The sequence below is a fragment of the Loxodonta africana genome, chromosome 4 (genome assembly GCF_030014295.1).
Source record: "Loxodonta africana isolate mLoxAfr1 chromosome 4, mLoxAfr1.hap2, whole genome shotgun sequence".
In the NCBI taxonomy this organism is placed as follows: Eukaryota; Metazoa; Chordata; class Mammalia; order Proboscidea; family Elephantidae; genus Loxodonta; species Loxodonta africana.
Window position 1 is genome coordinate 7,316,221 of NC_087345.1, and position 16,098 is coordinate 7,332,318.

The 16,098-nt window shown below is 51.7% G+C and overlaps 1 protein-coding gene across 5 annotated transcripts in view; it reads right to left on the bottom strand.

Moving 5' to 3' along the window:
• Nucleotides 1-14,374, bottom strand: part of FAM118A (family with sequence similarity 118 member A) — a 60,270-nt gene extending 45,896 nt beyond the window's left edge. For 3 of the 5 annotated variants that reach the window (XM_064283379.1, XM_064283382.1, XM_064283383.1), the window contains exon 1: nt 13,558-13,660. The gene's annotated coding sequence lies outside the window, so the exon portion shown is untranslated. Of the gene's footprint in view, nt 1-21; nt 7,915-13,557; nt 13,661-14,243 lie in introns of those variants that run through there. The other 2 variants (XM_064283380.1, XM_064283381.1) reach the window with 2 other exon arrangements.
• Nucleotides 14,375-16,098: the final 1,724 nt, after the last annotated feature.

Genomic DNA, 16,098 nt, shown 5'->3' on the forward strand with positions numbered 1-16,098 from the left:
CGGCGTGAACAAACGACTTACCACAGAAGAAGGAAAATGGCAAGCGGCATAGCGAAGACAAGCCAGACGCCACAACAATGGGCTTGAGCATAACAACGGCTGTGAGGACGGCGGAGGACCGGGAGGTGTTTTCTTCCGGTGTACACAGGGTCACTGCGAGTCGGAACAGACTAGGACGGCACCTGACGACAACACCCGTGCTCTCTGGTACTGTACTTGAGGTGGAGTGTGACACTTTTCGCCAAGTCTTGGCAACTGCACTAGCACTGTTTCTGAGGTGTCAGCCCTCCCCTCGGCCATACTTACTTAGATCCAGCCAGGGTTCTAACCGGTTCAGTCCAGCTAGACTCCCCTGCTGAGAATCTGCCTTTCCACCCCAGATACACCGAATCACAATCTACATTTTAACAAGAACCAGAGTAGTTCTCAAAATTTATCATACGTATCAGCACAACTGCACTAAACCAGAAGTTAGGAAGTTTCCTGAACACAACCAAACACTTCAAGGGACAGAGTAGCAGGGGCAGGGGTCTGTGGACCATAGTTTCAGGGGACATCTAGGTCAAGTGGCATAACAAAGTTTATGAAGAACATGTCCTGCACGCAAAGCAATCCTACAAATACAGTAACATTTTTCAAAGAGACGGAAAAACTAATCATTAACTTTATATGGAAAGGGAGGAGGCCCTGGGTAAGTAACACACCGCTGAAGAAGAATAAAGCAGGAGAACTCACACTCACACTGCCTGACCTCCGAACCTACCATACAGCTACAGCAGTCAGGACAGCCTGCTACCTGTACAACGACAGATACACTGACCAATGCAACAGAACTGAGAGCCCACATGTAAATCCATCCACCTCTGGTCACCTGATCTTCAACAAGGGCCCAAAGTTCATCAGATGGGAAAAGGCAGTCTTTTTAACAAAACTGGATGTCCATCTGCAAAAAAATGAAACAGGACCTATACCTCACAGCTTACACAAAAACCAACTCAAAATGGACCAAAGACCTAAATAAAAACCCAAAAACTATAAAGATCAGAGAAGAAAAAATAGTCTCAATGCTAGAGGCCCTAATACAAGGCATTACAGGATACAAACCCTAACTAACAACACACAAACTCCAGAAGATAAGCTAGGTAACTGGGACCGTCTAAAAATTAAACACTTAAGCTCATCAAAAGGCTTCACCACAGCAGAGACTAAGTGGGCAGCTCCTGTCTGAGGCGAGATGAGAAGGCAGAGGGGGACAGGAACTGGGTGAATGGACATGGGAAATACAGGGTGGAGAGGAGGAGTGTGCTGTCACATTGTAGGGGGGGCAACTAGGGCCACATAACAATGTGTGTATAAGTTTTTATACGAAAAACGGACTTGAATTGTAAGCTTTCACTTAAAGCACAATAAAAATTTTTAAAAATAAGACTTCACCAAAAGACTAAAAAGAGAATCTACAAACTAGGAACAAATTTTTGGCTATTACGAATTCGACAGAGGTCTACTTTCTAAAATCTACAGGAAAATCCAACACCCCTACAACAAAAAGACAAAAAATTCAGTTAAAAAATGGGCAAAGGAAATGAACAGACACTTCACCAAAGAAAACATCCAAGCGGCCAACAGACACGTGAGGAAATGCTTGAGATCACTATCCATTAGAGAAAATGCAACTCAAAACCACAGTGAGATACCATCTCACCTGGCATTACTGGCACAAAATAAAAAAAAAAATAGAAAATAACAAATGTTGGAGACTGCAGTGAGACTGGAACTATGCACTGCTGGTGGGAATACAAAATGGTACAACCACTTTGGAAAACAACAGCACTTCCCTAAAAAGCTAGAAACAGAAAAACCACTGGATCCAGCCAGAAACGAGCTAGATCTGCGCTGCCAAACTATGTCCACATGCTACAGTTTTTCCGAATCACATCCTTCCCTAACCTAGAGCTAATACCACAGACGAGAAAACAGAAAAAGTTTAAATACCCCATAATCCTACTATCTACAAGCAATAACTTGTTAACATTTCTGTATTTTCCTCTAGATTTTCATTTTTTTAATATTATTTGAGATCACAGAGCATATCCATCCTTTTTCACATATTATAACAAACACAATTCCCCTATTTTATTAAAAACTACTCAGAAATCTAAGTGTACGGCTGCATTTATGGGATTCTTATCTACATGCCAATGCAGGACAGTCTCGCGGTAACAATCTAACAATCACCTTGGTGCGTGAAGCTTTTTATATATTTTTAAATTATTTATTTAGAAGAGCATCCTGGGGAACGGAATGGCTGAGTTACAGGCTCCACGTCCTGTGAAACAGCTCAGCATGTACTGCCAAACTACTCTCCGGAAAGGTGCCAGCCGAGTGTGGGGCCTGCTGCACACGTCCCCACCAGCTCTGCCTGCAGCCACTGGTTCACAGGGGTCACCTTTGTCTTCCTAATTAGAATCAGGTCACCAAAAGTGATTTTCCAGGGCAGGGAAACAAGGCTTACTCAGGCTATGAGAGCCCTGAAATTTCAGTCCTAAGTGGGATTCTGAAGCCTGTCCCCTAAAGGCGTACACCAAACTTTATGTAGGTACACTGGGCAACCCCCACCCCCATTGGGGAAAGGGCTCAGCGCTTCCATCAAACTCCCAAAGGTGTCTGTGATCTTCCCCCAAGTGTTAAGAAACTACAGTGCGCAGGTGAGGAAATGAGGCCCAAAGGTGTCTGAAACTTGTCCAGGGGAGGCCGGCAGAGTGGGCGTGGGCTGCACCTCCCATTCTCCTTTCTAGTGCAGAGTTACAGTCACAGTCACCTACCATCAAGTGAAGTCTGTTTGTCTGTTTTCTGGATCTACTAGAGATTTTCTAAGGAAAACGACAAATTACAGGCTGCCCATTATATACAGTGAAAACTGTGACAGCCAGAACTGGACGGGCCTGCCCTGCTTTTCCAGGTCTCCCAAGTTTTCCGCCTTTGACAGGGTGTAGTCACCACTTTTCTGTAGCTCTCTGTATAGTGTAAAATATTTGTATTTTCCTTCTCTGGCAGGTTTCCGCCTTACACAGGTTCCAGCTTTCAAAGGTTTGACTGTAGTATAAGTCCCAGCAGAAGCAAACCTGGGCCCCAGCCCTGGGTTTCAATGACTAACTATTCACCAGCTGTAGTGGACTGATTTGTGTGTGGCCTTTCCAGCCACGGTCTTGTTAACTCCCACCCAGGTGATTATGTGATAGGGTAACTATGGCCTACCAAGGGAATTGGTCAGTTTTGCTTTAAAAGAGAGCCAATTCCAGAGCAGAGAGGGGGAGCCCACCACCAAGGAAGGAGAGACCCAGCAGCAGGAGACAGCACGGTGGGCTTCCCAGCCCACAGAAGAGAAAGCGGGGTGCCTTTGGGCAGAGACTTAGGGCCAGGGAGAGGCATGCCTGCGAGCACAGCTGGGAAGAGGCTGTCCTGATGGAAGAACTGTATCCTGAGAGTTCCTGAGCCCGAATTCTGTTACTTCTCTAATAAACCCCTTGATGGTGAGTGTGGTCTGTGAGTTCTGTGTGGCCACTGCAATGAATTATCAAACCCAGCAGGGGAGCAGAGTGCTTGAGGGGGGGAACAACTTGTGTCAAAGTTAGTAAAGATGGCAGAGAGAAGCAGCTTGTCTGGCCTTTGTCTCATGGGAGTCAGCCTTGTGCTGCTGATCCCAGTTCTCCTGCCCCCTTGTGGGGTTAGAGGAGGTCAGATGCCACCTCATGCCGTTTTTACAGCAGCCCTCAGTTCTACCAACTATCAAACAGTAACTCTCGCTAACAGACATGGTTCTGTAAGCTGGTGGAGGGGGGGCACTCATGAAAGGTCCTGTGGGAGTTCTAACTGCCAGTTCACTCGGTTCACTCAGCTTGGGCTCCAGCTGTCAATGGGACTGTCCCCCCACTTCCTCTCCGAGCCCCCCACCGCAGAGGGGAACCCAGAGCCCGCTCCTGTCCAAACCTGTATGACAGGTTACTGAGACACTCATCAGCAGACTAATCCAACGCCCCCACCCCTGACTTCCAGAACCACCCACGCTGCTATATATCAAAACAGCTGTTCTCCTGCCTGTAGGAAGGAGCCGCTCATCTCAGCCTTCCGTACAACATTTCAGATTACTTTTTTAAACAGCCACCGGTCAGCCAATGGCTGTTGAGATAGCCCAAGCCCAGAACTTTCAAAATCTCTCCCTAGCTCTTTCCATCGTTGCTCCGCTGCTTTTGATTCTCCACACACCAAGGATTCTAGTTACAAAGTCACAACCTAAACACTGCACTTACCCAAACCCAGTACTGCACTTACACACCTGCAAAAAATTGTGACTAGAACTCTTGCCGGCGGCATCTGGGTCCTCCTGAACTGGGAGATTTCAAAGTTTCTCAAAAGAACAAGTTCTCACTATGGGTCCGAACACTTACAAAGCAGGTGGGATCTTGGGATCGGGGGTGGCCGGCTGCTGGTTTGAGTGCCCAAAACCAAGGGCCTCTTCCTCATCCAGGGCTCAATGAAGGTGTGGCACTGACCCCTTGGCCAGGACTCCAGTAGAACCACCCAGGTCCCCACCTCGACGGGCAGATGTGCACCATGTACCTTTAAGGATCAAAGGAGCCAGCGTGGGAAGTAACCAATTCTATCCCAACTCAGCACACTCGCCCTGCAATGAAGACCTGCAGAGTTGGCCATATTTAGACATTTGCAGCTCACTCTCCCACCACATGTTTAAAACACCAAGATTTCATTTCCTGTTCTCTCGGCAGCATCCACATCAGAGCCAAATCTCACAATAACCTCAAAATTACTCCAAACCTCCCCTTGTTCTGAAACAAGGCCCAAGTAAGAATTTCAAAAACAACTGCCACCCTCGTCCCGGAAGTTCCTTCTTGCTTTCTACTTCCATCTCCAGCACATGCTCCCAAGCTGGGCTGATTCCAGACGGCAGCAACAAAGCCTTTGAGGGGCCTTTTAGAAGCTGTATCTTTGGTTTCCTTGGTGACTGCCTTGTCACCAGGGTGCAGGCCCAGAGCCAGATCATCCTAGCAAGCCATGTTTCCCCAGCACTTACCAGCGTTTTCTGCAAGCAGCATCAGGCCCCAAGGCAGGTGCCTGTAAGCAGTTCCTACCTTCTGTATCTGAAGCCACAAATACAGTCTGAAGAGGGTGTTTCCTGCTTAGAAGCTGAGATCACCAGGACTTTATGAACTACACACAGAGTCGTTTGAGACTGCCTTATTTGAATTCCCGGCACTAAAAAGGGTTCCTCAAACCGAGGCCAATGCAAAACACAATAAACTACAAAAACTGAACTTGTCATTTACAGGTGGCACAAAAAGCCCTCCCTCACAGGGTAGACTGTTAATGACCCACCTGCCCCCATGCCTCCTGCTGTCCACACAGTCTCCTCACACACAGACTTGAGGCTTGGTCATGAGAACTCTTTGGCCAACCAGATATGGACAAACGTGAAGCAAGAAAGAGTTTGATAAAACACTTTGATACCGGAGCTGCTTCTCGGAACTTGGCCTTGTAAAGCCCTATCTCACCTCCTGGGAGGATGAAGGCCACGTGGTGGCGAGCCAGGCACACTGGTTGACAGCAGCACCTGAGCGAGGCTACCTGGGCTGGTTAGCCCACCAAGCAGCAGGTGACTGGAACTCAGGAGCAACCCACTGAGCCCACCCTGTGAGCAGGGAACTGGCTGGCGTCTTGGTCGCTGCAGTCTCAAACACCCATGACCACCACTCATTGCAATGAAGAGCACGGGGGTGGGACAGGAGGAAGAGACTGTGAAGCGAAAAAAACAAAAAGAGTGGATTAACAAGTAACAGAGTGCCCATAAGCTTTGAGGGGGAGAGAAGGAAAAAGTCTTTGACAAGAGTAGTAACTATTAAAGGTGATCTAATGAAAATCAAAGACAGTGGCCTTCAGTATGGATTGCACCTCAACATAAAGAAAACAAAAATTCTCACAACTGGATCAATAAGCAACATCCTGATAAACGGAGAAAAGATTGAAGTTGTCAAGGATTTCATTTTACTTGGATCCATAATCGAAAGCTGTAGAAGGAGCAGTCAAGAAATCAAAAGACACATTGCATTGGGTAAATCTGCTGCAAAGGACCTCTTCAAAATGCTGAAGAGCAAAGATGCCACCTTGAAGACTAAGGTGCGCCTGACCCAAGCCATGGTATTTTCAATCGCATCATATGCATGTGAAAGCTGGACAATGAATAAGGAAGACCGAAGAAGAACTGACGCCTTTGAATTGTGGTGTTGGCGAAGGATACTGAATATACCGTGGACTGCCAAAAGAACGAACAAATTTGTCTTAGAAGTACAACCAGAATGCTCCTTAGAAGCAAGGATGGCGAGACTGCATCTTACATACTTTGGACATGTTGTCAGGAGGGATCAGTCCCTGAAGAAGGACATCATGCTTGGCAGAGTACAGGGTCAGCGGAAAAGAGGAAGACCCTCAACGAGGCGGATTGACACAGTGGCTGCAACAGTGAGCTCAAGCATAACAACAATTGTAAGGATGGTGTAGGACCTGGCAGTGTTTCGTTCTCTTGTGCATGGGGTCACTATGAGTCGGAACTGACTCAACAGCACCTAACAACCACAAAAACTCTAGTTAAAATTACTCAGCTTCTGGGTTGTGGTTTCATGGGACATCCTAGTTAATTAGCCTGATATCATGTTTAGTGCTTCTGTTCTACCTCCTAGTTCACTAGGTAGTACCTGGGGTCTTAAAAGCCTGTACAGGTGGCCATCCAAGGCACAACAACTGGTCTCTATATGCCTGGAACAACAGAGGAAGGGATCAGGAATAAGAGCAGAAAATGGAACGTGTGGCTGATTGCCTCCACGAACAACTGCCTCCTTTGCCACGAGACCAGGAGAACGGGATGGTGCCCGGCTACCATTACTGAACATTTTGTTCAAGGATTCTAAAGAAGAATCCTTGATCAAAAGGGGAAAATGCAGGACAGAATTTCAAAGTCTCATAGACTCCAGACTTCCTGGAGCCACAGAGGCTGGATGAACCCCCAAAACTATTGTCCTGAGATAATCTTTAAATCTTAAACCAAAAGTATTTCCTGAAGTCTTCTTAAAACCAAACAATAGTTTAGCTGAACAAGTAAAAAACATCTGCCACGGACATTACGCTCTTCTAAGAACTATCTACAGTAGTTCTCCCTTATCTGCGGGAGATATGTTCTAGGACCACCAGTGGATATCTGAAACTGTGGACAGTACCAGGCTCTACATAGACTATGTTTTTTCCTATACGTACATAGCTATGATTAATTGATAAATTAGATACAGTAAGAGGTTAACAACAAGAACTTATAATGAAACAGAACAATTATTAGGTAAAATAACACCAGCATTGCAATATTTGGAGAGTTCATCTGATAACCGAGATGGCTACTAAGTGACTGAGGAGCGGGTAGCGTACAGCGTGGACACAAGGGACTAAGGGATGATTAACCTCTCAGCAGGACGGAGCAGTCCAATGCAAGATTCAAGATTCAGCACGCTACCCAGAACAGCTCGCAATTTAAAACTCATGAATTGTTTGTTTCTGGAATTTTCCATTTAATATTTTCAGACTGAGGTTGACCACAGGTAACTGCAACCACAGAAAGTGGGACCATGGATAAGGGGGGGACTACTGCATATGGGATCAAATTGTCAAGAGCAACTGGAAAGATTAAACGGGAACCTTAGGGGACAATGAGTTTATGTTACTGGTGGAGGAACAACTCAAAAGGAGGGTGAGAATGGCTGCACAACTCTGAGAATTTAATCAATGTCACCGAACTGTACATGTCGAATTGGTGTATGTTCTGCAGTGTATATTCTCAATAACAACAACAAAATTAAAAAAAAAAAAAAAAAAGACAGACTCAGGTCCTCTAGTGAGGGGATGAGATCAGGAAAAGATGAAAAAAAATTCAAGGCAACCAGGTGGCTGTTGTTGCTTTCTGCTGCATGGAGCAAGACTGTTGATAAGGCATCAAACATCAACTTGTCAGCAAGTTCCTGCTGACTGAGCAGAACAGCACCACGGAGCATTTTCTAAAGAAATACCGCGTCATCTACGCTCTCACGGCACAGAAGATAATACTGTCTGGGAAAACGTGGACAAAAAGTGGTTTAGAGCAGCTGGACTCAGAACATGAAGGCCTGAGTGCCTTAATTTATCTTGCTTCTATTTTTCTTTTTATGAATCTACAACACTGATGTGATAGAAACTATGTCTAAATTACTCTAAAACAGATCTTTCAATAAATATAAACATTCTAAATAATAAAAAATAAAAGAAAATGTAGATTCTGATTCAGTATATCTGGGGTGGAAATGCAAATTCTCAGCGGGGGTTGGAGCCACCAGAACGGAGCCCTGCTTTAAATTCAGCATCACTTTTCCAAGGCAGTCACCACAAGTACCTATCAGTTTAACCAAGGTTCTGGTAAAGTCTAACCTTGGCTGTTACAAGCAAGGGATCTTCAGAATGGATTGTTTTCTTCCATTTACAGGAGATGCAAAACCTTCATTTGAACACAGGCTACTTAACCAATCAGTCAGAAAAAAATCACAACAAAAAAGGCACTTATTTTGCAATGCTCGAAATGACCAGTGCCAACAGAGCTGCCCAAACCACGAAAACAACAAAACCCACCACTAACAAACTTAAAGGAAACATTTAGTTCAAAAAGCAACATTACTGCTACTTTTTGAGCCCTTACCATATTCCAGGAAAAGTGCTAGGCACCCTACATGCGATATTTCATCGAATTCTCTCAACAACCCTGTAAGCGGATACTATTACTATCCCTCATTTTCCACCCAGAGGGCAAGGCACCTGGCCAAGGCCTGCCACCGAGCCCAACGTCCCTGGTATGCAGCCTTGGGCCTTTCTTCCTAACTTCAATGCTGCTCAGAATGGCAAGCACACCTGATATTTTACTGGGAATCCTGCCACCCATTAAGGCTTTCACTGTTTAATGTGTGTCCAACAGATGTGACATGTCACATAACTCAAGGAGACAGCACTTAGTGATGAGCCAGTAACAGTGAAAGACCCCAAAATGGAGACCAGAACATGCTGACCACCAGTACCCACCCATCCCAAGAGGAGCAGATGTCTGGAATGCACACCTCTGATGGAGCTTAAACTTACAGAGTTTTAGAGCTGGGGGACCTTAAAGATCATGCAATGGCAAGCACCCTCACTTTATAGATGTGAAAACTGAGACCCTGAGAAGCAAAGTGCCTTGGGCAAGGTGCCCACGGCATCAGAGGCAGCTACACTAACTCCTGGCTCATGGCCCACACCCTCCCACCACACAGGCACGGCCCGGTCTGCAGTGATTCCAAAGCTGCGTCTCAGGTGCTCATTTATACCCCTTCACCGCCAACTCTTCCCAACTCACGAGCCACCAGTTTAGTCGATCGGCAGCTTCACCTGCTTTCTTTCTCCATTAAGTCTCTAGAAATGCTACGAAGAGCAACAGCTACCGTTAGGAAGGTACCAGAAGCAGGAAGCAGCTTTGGGCAAAACAACCTAAAAACGGTGTTCTGTTTAGCCTACGCTTGCTTATCACACAACTGCCCCAGTTAACTCTGGCACGAACAGATACGGAGGCCTCAACAGGGGCAAACAATGCTGGACTCCAGACGACTTCATTCCCCAGCGTGAAGAAGCTTCAGGTTCTGTGGGGGAAGAAAGCAGGGTGGAGTAGAAAGAGCCCAGCCTGAGAAGTTAAACCTAACTCTGAGGTAACTTTCAAAGCCCTAGTGGCGCAGTGGTTAAGAGCTCATGCGCCAGCTGCTCCTTGGAAACCTTCTGAGACAGTTCTACTCTGTCCTACAGGGTCACTCGACGGCAATGGGTCTGGCTTTTGGTTTCAGGTAACTTTGAACCTATGTGTAAGTTATCAGGAACTTCTAACTTTAACTCAGAAGTTCAGGTTCTAGTTGTACTACTTAATACCTGAGCACGTTGCTTGCCCTCTCTGAGCCTCCATTTCCTTCAGCTGTAAAACAGAAATAACACCTACACCTCACACGGTTGTTGGGAGCTTGACCGGGATAACACTTAGAAGAACCCAGCCTGGAAGAGCGTGCTGCCCACCACACCTGTGTGTGTGCTGGCTTTAATTAGTTAATACGGAAAACTCAGCTCCTCAGTCACACGAGTCGCACTTGAAGCGCTCTGCAGCCATGCGTGGCTGCCGTAACGGACGGCACACGCACACCACAGCTGCATCGTCATCAAGCTCTACTGTACTGGGCTGTCCGTGGGTCGCCCTCTCCCTCACCCAAGTCCAGACTTTCACAAACCAAAGTCCCGCTGATTTTCCTTCCTAAATCCCCCTCTAGTCCATACCATCTGCCACCGCCTTAAAGCCCTCACGACTTCTTGTCTGGACTACTGAACACCATCCTGCTTCGGGGGTCAGCCCCTCTAAGCCCTCACTATCGCCAGAGCGGCATCTCTGATGCAAAGCATCTCAACTTGTCTGCTCCGCTTCACCGGCTTTCCATTTCCTCAGGACACCGAGGCCAGCATCAAACGTTGGTGCTCTTGTCCCGTCTCTGAGAACCAGCCCCCTTCTGCCCACTGTGCAGCAAGGGCATCTCCTGTGTGGATGTTAGGCTCACACCCCGCTGAAGCTCTAAGGTGGGCCCTGTGTCCTGTGGGGCAAAGGATGTGACCTCACCTAAAGGGAGTAAGAACTTCCCAAAGTCAGTCAATCCCCAGACAGAAAACTGTAGGCTCGGACAGGGAAGCGCTGAACACCCGTCTTTGGAGTCTAGACTTTAAGAAGCTTGAGGAAGTCACGGCCCCTACTGCCACTATCTTGGTCCCGGTCACCTCCATCACGCCCATCGTCTTGCTTCCTCCAAACGATTCCCCCACTATAGCCGGAGCGAGTGTTCAAGACCTCACACACCACGTTTACTCCTTTCTTTAAACCTTCAGTGGCCCCCCACTCCCACCAAGTCCCACGCCCTCCACTTGGTTCAGAAGCTGGTGTCCAGGCCTTGGCCCTCATTAGCCCTTCTTGCCCTCCCCCTCTCATGCCCTGTGCTCTGCAGAGCCCCCCAGTTCCTCCCTTCTCGTCTCCTCTGTGGCACACTGCCCTCATTCCTGTCCACTGGCCAGTTCCCACTTGCCCTCAGTCTCGGCTGGGTCATCCCACACTCAGGGCCTGGGGTAGAAGCAGTAATCCCAGAGAGTGCCAAGGCAGGACAGGCCTCAGGGTGCAGGCTGGGATCTCCCCACTGAAGGTGCCCTCCAATAGCAACCTCAGAAAGTTGCATTTGACTTTGACTGAGAGGCAATACATCTCTAGGATGAATCTAAGCCCCGGCCACACTTCACGGCTTCCACAATCTGGTGTGCCTCCTACTTTTCACATCCTCTCCCCTTCACCTGGATTAACCCTGGCAAACCTCTCCTCAGCCTCAAACTTCGAGAATCAGCTCACCTGTCACCTGTCACCTCCTCCCCTCCTAGAAGCCCTCCCTAACACTACCCTTCCTATGACTCTGACCCCTACCTAGCTAAGTTCAATGCGACTGTACTGTTATCATCACTACGTACTTGTCTAACCGCCCCTCCGGCGAGGCCCTGCAAGCAGGGACTGTGTCATCTCTACCTCCAGTGCCAATGCCTGGACCTGTCAGGCATTCAAAAAGCTGTTAGCTCCATGAATAACGAAATTAAAAAGCATCCTGTTTTGCCCTAATCCTTCCAGCTGCTTAGTTCTGCCTCCCTGCACTCCACCAGAATCTTCCGTTCGCTCCCTCTCTAGACTGTTTCCCTAGGGCCACAGGAGCCTCACCAAAGAGCATTGTACCTTAAACATTGTACCTTCTTTGGCTTCAAGGCCACAGTAAACACACCCTGTGCTTGGCTATAAAGTGGCCATCGGGTGACCCATCCCAGGCATCTACTTCTTTTGTATCATCATTAAGAATTCACAAACCCCAGGAATACTTTCACAGATACCCCACAAGTCCACGGACCTCAAGTTGAGAAACCCTGCCCTAGGTGGAGAAGGGGCCAAAAGACGGCTGTGAACACCTCAGGGTGGGTGGTAGAGGCAGAACCAAGAAGCTGATGGGTGGTGTGGAGTGTGGAGTCCCAGGATCTCCTGGGAGCTAAGCAGCAATGGGACCCAGGAAAGGTAGAGGAGTCTACGGAGCCAGGGTCCCTGGAGGAGAGAGAGGAGGTCTCAGGGGTCACGGGGATTCTGAAGACGTCTGGGAACAGGGTGGGGGTGGGGAGGGATCTTGAACAGCCCTAAGGGAATCCTGAGGGTTTCGAGAATCAAGAGTCTTGAGGGGTCACAAGGTCCTGAGGAGGCAGAGGTCCTCAGGGAGTCTCAGAGTCCAGGGGAAAATCTTGAAAGATGTTTGGGCCACTGGGCCCTGAGGGCAATTGGGGCCCGACAGCGGCCAAAGGTTGGTCTCAGGCGCCAGGGGTCCTGAATGGGAATGGGGGGGGGGATCCTGAGAGGTTCTCAGGGCCCAGGGGTCCTAAGACGGGGCTGGGGCGGATCCTGAGGGGTTCCGGGGCCAGGGGTCCTGTAGGGTCTAGGCGGGTCCTCAGGGTTTCTCAGGGAACAGGGGTCCTATAGGGGCAGGTCCTCAGGGGGTCTCGGGGCCAGGGGTCCTGTAGGGGCGGGTCCTCAGGGAGTCTCGGGGCCAGGGGTCCTGTAGGGGTGGGTCCTCAGGGGGTCTCGGGGCCAGGGGTCCTGTAGGGGCGGGTCCTCAGGGGGTCTCGGGGCCAGGGGTCCTGTAGGGGTGGGTCCTCAGGGGGTCTCGGGGCCAGGGGTCCTGTAGGGGCGGGTCCTCAGGGAGTCTCGGGGCCAGGGGTCCTGTAGGGGTGGGTCCTCAGGGGGTCTCGGGGCCAGGGGTCCTGTAGGGGCGGGTCCTCAGGGAGTCTCGGGGCCAGGGGTCCTGTAGGGGTGGGTCCTCAGGGGGTCTCGGGGCCAGGGGTCCTGTAGGGGCGGGTCCTCAGGGAGTCTCGGGGCCAGGGGTCCTGTAAGGGCGGGTCCTCAGGGGTTCTCCAGGCCAGGGGTCCTGTAGGGGCGGGTCCTCGGGGGGTCTCGGGGCCAGGGGTCCTGAAGGGGCTGCGAGGATCCTCAAGGGTTCTCAGGGAACAAGGGTCCTGCAGGGGCTGGGTCCTCAGGGGGTCTCGGGGCCAGGGGTCCTGTAGGGGCGGGTCCTCAGGGGGTCTCGGGGCCAGGGGTCCTGTAGGGGCGGGTCCTCAGGGGGTCTCGGGGCCAGAGGTCCTGCAGGGGCTGCGCGGGTCCTCAGGGGGTCTCCGAGGCTGGGTTCCCGGGGGAATGTTGAGAGGGGGTCTCGGGAGCCGAGGGGCGTCGGGGCCCTGAGGTGGCCCGACATCCCGAGTGTCCGGGGCCCTGAGGGGACCGGGGTGGCTCCTAGGGTCTCGGGGTCCTGAGGTCTGGCGGTGCGGGGACCCCGGGCCGCCCCCGAGCCGAGCCCTCACCTGCGGCGCCGCCGAGACGCGGGTCTGAGCTCGCGCGCCCGCCGTCCCCTCCGCCGTCTCCTCGGCCGCCGACGCCGTCTCGGTCTCCGTCTCCCGGTCTGGCGCGGGGCGGGGCGGGGCGGGGCGGGCGGCCTGCGGGGAGATGCTGCGCGCGCACCCGGGCCGAGCCGAGCCGGACGCCGCGCCGTCTGCAGCCGCGACGCCCACGTTAGCCGGCTGCGGCGCGCCCTCGGCCTTCCCCCACGCGCCCGCGCTCGCCGCGCGAAGGTTCCGCCCGGAAACTAACGGCCCGCTCCCGCCAGACGCCGGACGCGGACGAAGGGCGGGGCCAGGACGCGCGTCCCGCCCCTCCGCCCGGACCACGCCCCCTGGAGGCCCCGCCCCGCGGGTGCTGCGCAGGCGCAGTGGGGCGCGGCCGGAGCTCGCGCCTTGGAACCGGCGCCCCAGCCCAGCCTGCTCCGGGCGCGCCGCGGCGGCCCAGGCTCCTGGTCTGCGGAGAGCAGCGGCCAGGTCCTGCAGCACGCTCACGCACAGCCTCGGTCTTCCAAGCGGGGGTCCCGGGTCCCCAGGCACGTCCTGCTTGCCGAGGCCCCGACCCCCGAAAGCAGCCGTCCTCCCCGCGCGCGCGCTCCCCGAGCTTTCCCTCTGCGCACACAGTGCTGGGTAGTACCCGAAATCGCGCACACCTGCTGTCGTCTTTCTCCCACGGGGGTGGAGGTGAGAGCCGGCGCTGGTCCGCCTCGTTCAGCCCTGGGTCCCGAGAGCTAGGACGGGCCAGGGCACGCGGCCGGGGCTCAGAGGCTCGTGCCGCCTGACTCTCCGCGCAGTCGGTGTTCCTCTCGCTCTCCCCTGCTCAGGAAATACCGCTTCCCAGGAGGCTGACCCGGCCAGCTCGGTTTCGCATCCGGGTCTCCCACGTGAGGTGCTGTGAGCTCTCACCTGTGACCCAGGTTCTGCGACGGTAAAACGGGGTGACACTAGTACCCGCCTCTCGAGCTGGCCGAGAGGACTGAGAGCTCTCATATATGGGTTTGGAACAGGGACGCGCACCGGGTGCGTGATCGTATTACTCAGGTGAGCTCCTTCCCTGAACGTGACCACATCAGCTCAAAGCCACTTCCTCTTCCCAGCCTTCCTCCATCACCTGCCCTGCCCAAGCCGGAGTTAATCATTACTTCTTCTCTCCTTGGCTTTAAAACTGGCTGTCAATCCCCCAGCCCAACAAGGAAGCCCGGCATTTCTAAGGAGACTGATCTTGGGCTTTTCAGCAGCCTGTAAACTTTTGGGGGCCCGGACCACTGTGAACTGGGGTGGATATGGCATCTGTGGGCTTCCTGTGTGGTGCCAGGCAGGCACTTGCCTACACACCTTGTATGCGTGGGTTCATGTAGCCCTCAGAACAACCCTGTGAGGAAGGCACCCTCATTGTCCCAGTTTAACAGACAGGCAAGCTAGGGACCCTCCAGGTTGTCCAGGTAGTACCCAGCCCACACATTTAACCTCCACTGCATACCTCCCTTCCCCAGACACACAATTGAAATGCAGTACAAATGGGTTCATGAGTGCCTGCTCCTGTGCTGGGGGCTGGGGGCTGGGGACTGTCAGAGGCCAGGCCAAAGCGGGGGCAGGAGGGTGTCCCCTAAGGCCCAGGGTGGCACAGCCAGACTAACCGACCCTCAGGGCAGACCGTACCTGTAACCCGCCAGCCAAATTCAGCCCTATCCGAGGCACAGACTGGAGGCCACCCAAAAACTCTCCCGAGTGGTCTTACAAGCAACAAGGCCAACGGAAGGGACAACTTAGGAAGAAACTCCACCCTACCTCCATGTCCCAGAGAGATGAAGCTTTTCTCTGGTCATGGAAAACTACTGCGTGAGGCGCTGCCACCTGGCCACCATGACCATTCTCAGAGTAGATAAGGGGACGATGTGGCAGCTTGGCAAGGGGCCAGCGTGGTGTTTGTGTGTGGATGTGTGTGTCACACATGGCTGTATGCTGCAGGGTGTGAGTGTCTGTGTCCCACCCTCCACATGGCCAGTGTAAGCTTGTCTTACTCAGGATGTGTCAAAGGGGTGAATATGGGTGTGCTTGAGACAACAATACTGGCTCCCTAGGCACAGGGGCCAGACTGATTCATTTCGGCATCACAGGTACTCTTGATGGCCACAGGGGCTGCCCTGTGAGTGTATTTGGGATGTACATGTTGTGTGTGTGTTATACACCACTATTTATTGAGCACCTACTATGTGCAGGAAACCCTGGTGGCGTAGTGGTTAAGAGCTATGCCTGCTAACCATAAGGTTGGCAGTTCGAATCTACCAGGCACTCCCTGGAAACCGTATGGGGCAGTTCTACTCTGTCCCATAGGGTCGCTATGAGTCAGAATCGATGTGACGGCAGTGGGTTTTGGGTTTTCGTACTATGGCACAAACAGTTTGTGCTCGACTGCTGACCTAATTGGCAGTTCAAACCCACCCAGCGCTGAAGAAAGGCCTAGTGATCCACTGCCATCGAGATTACAGCCAGGAAAACCCTAGAGAG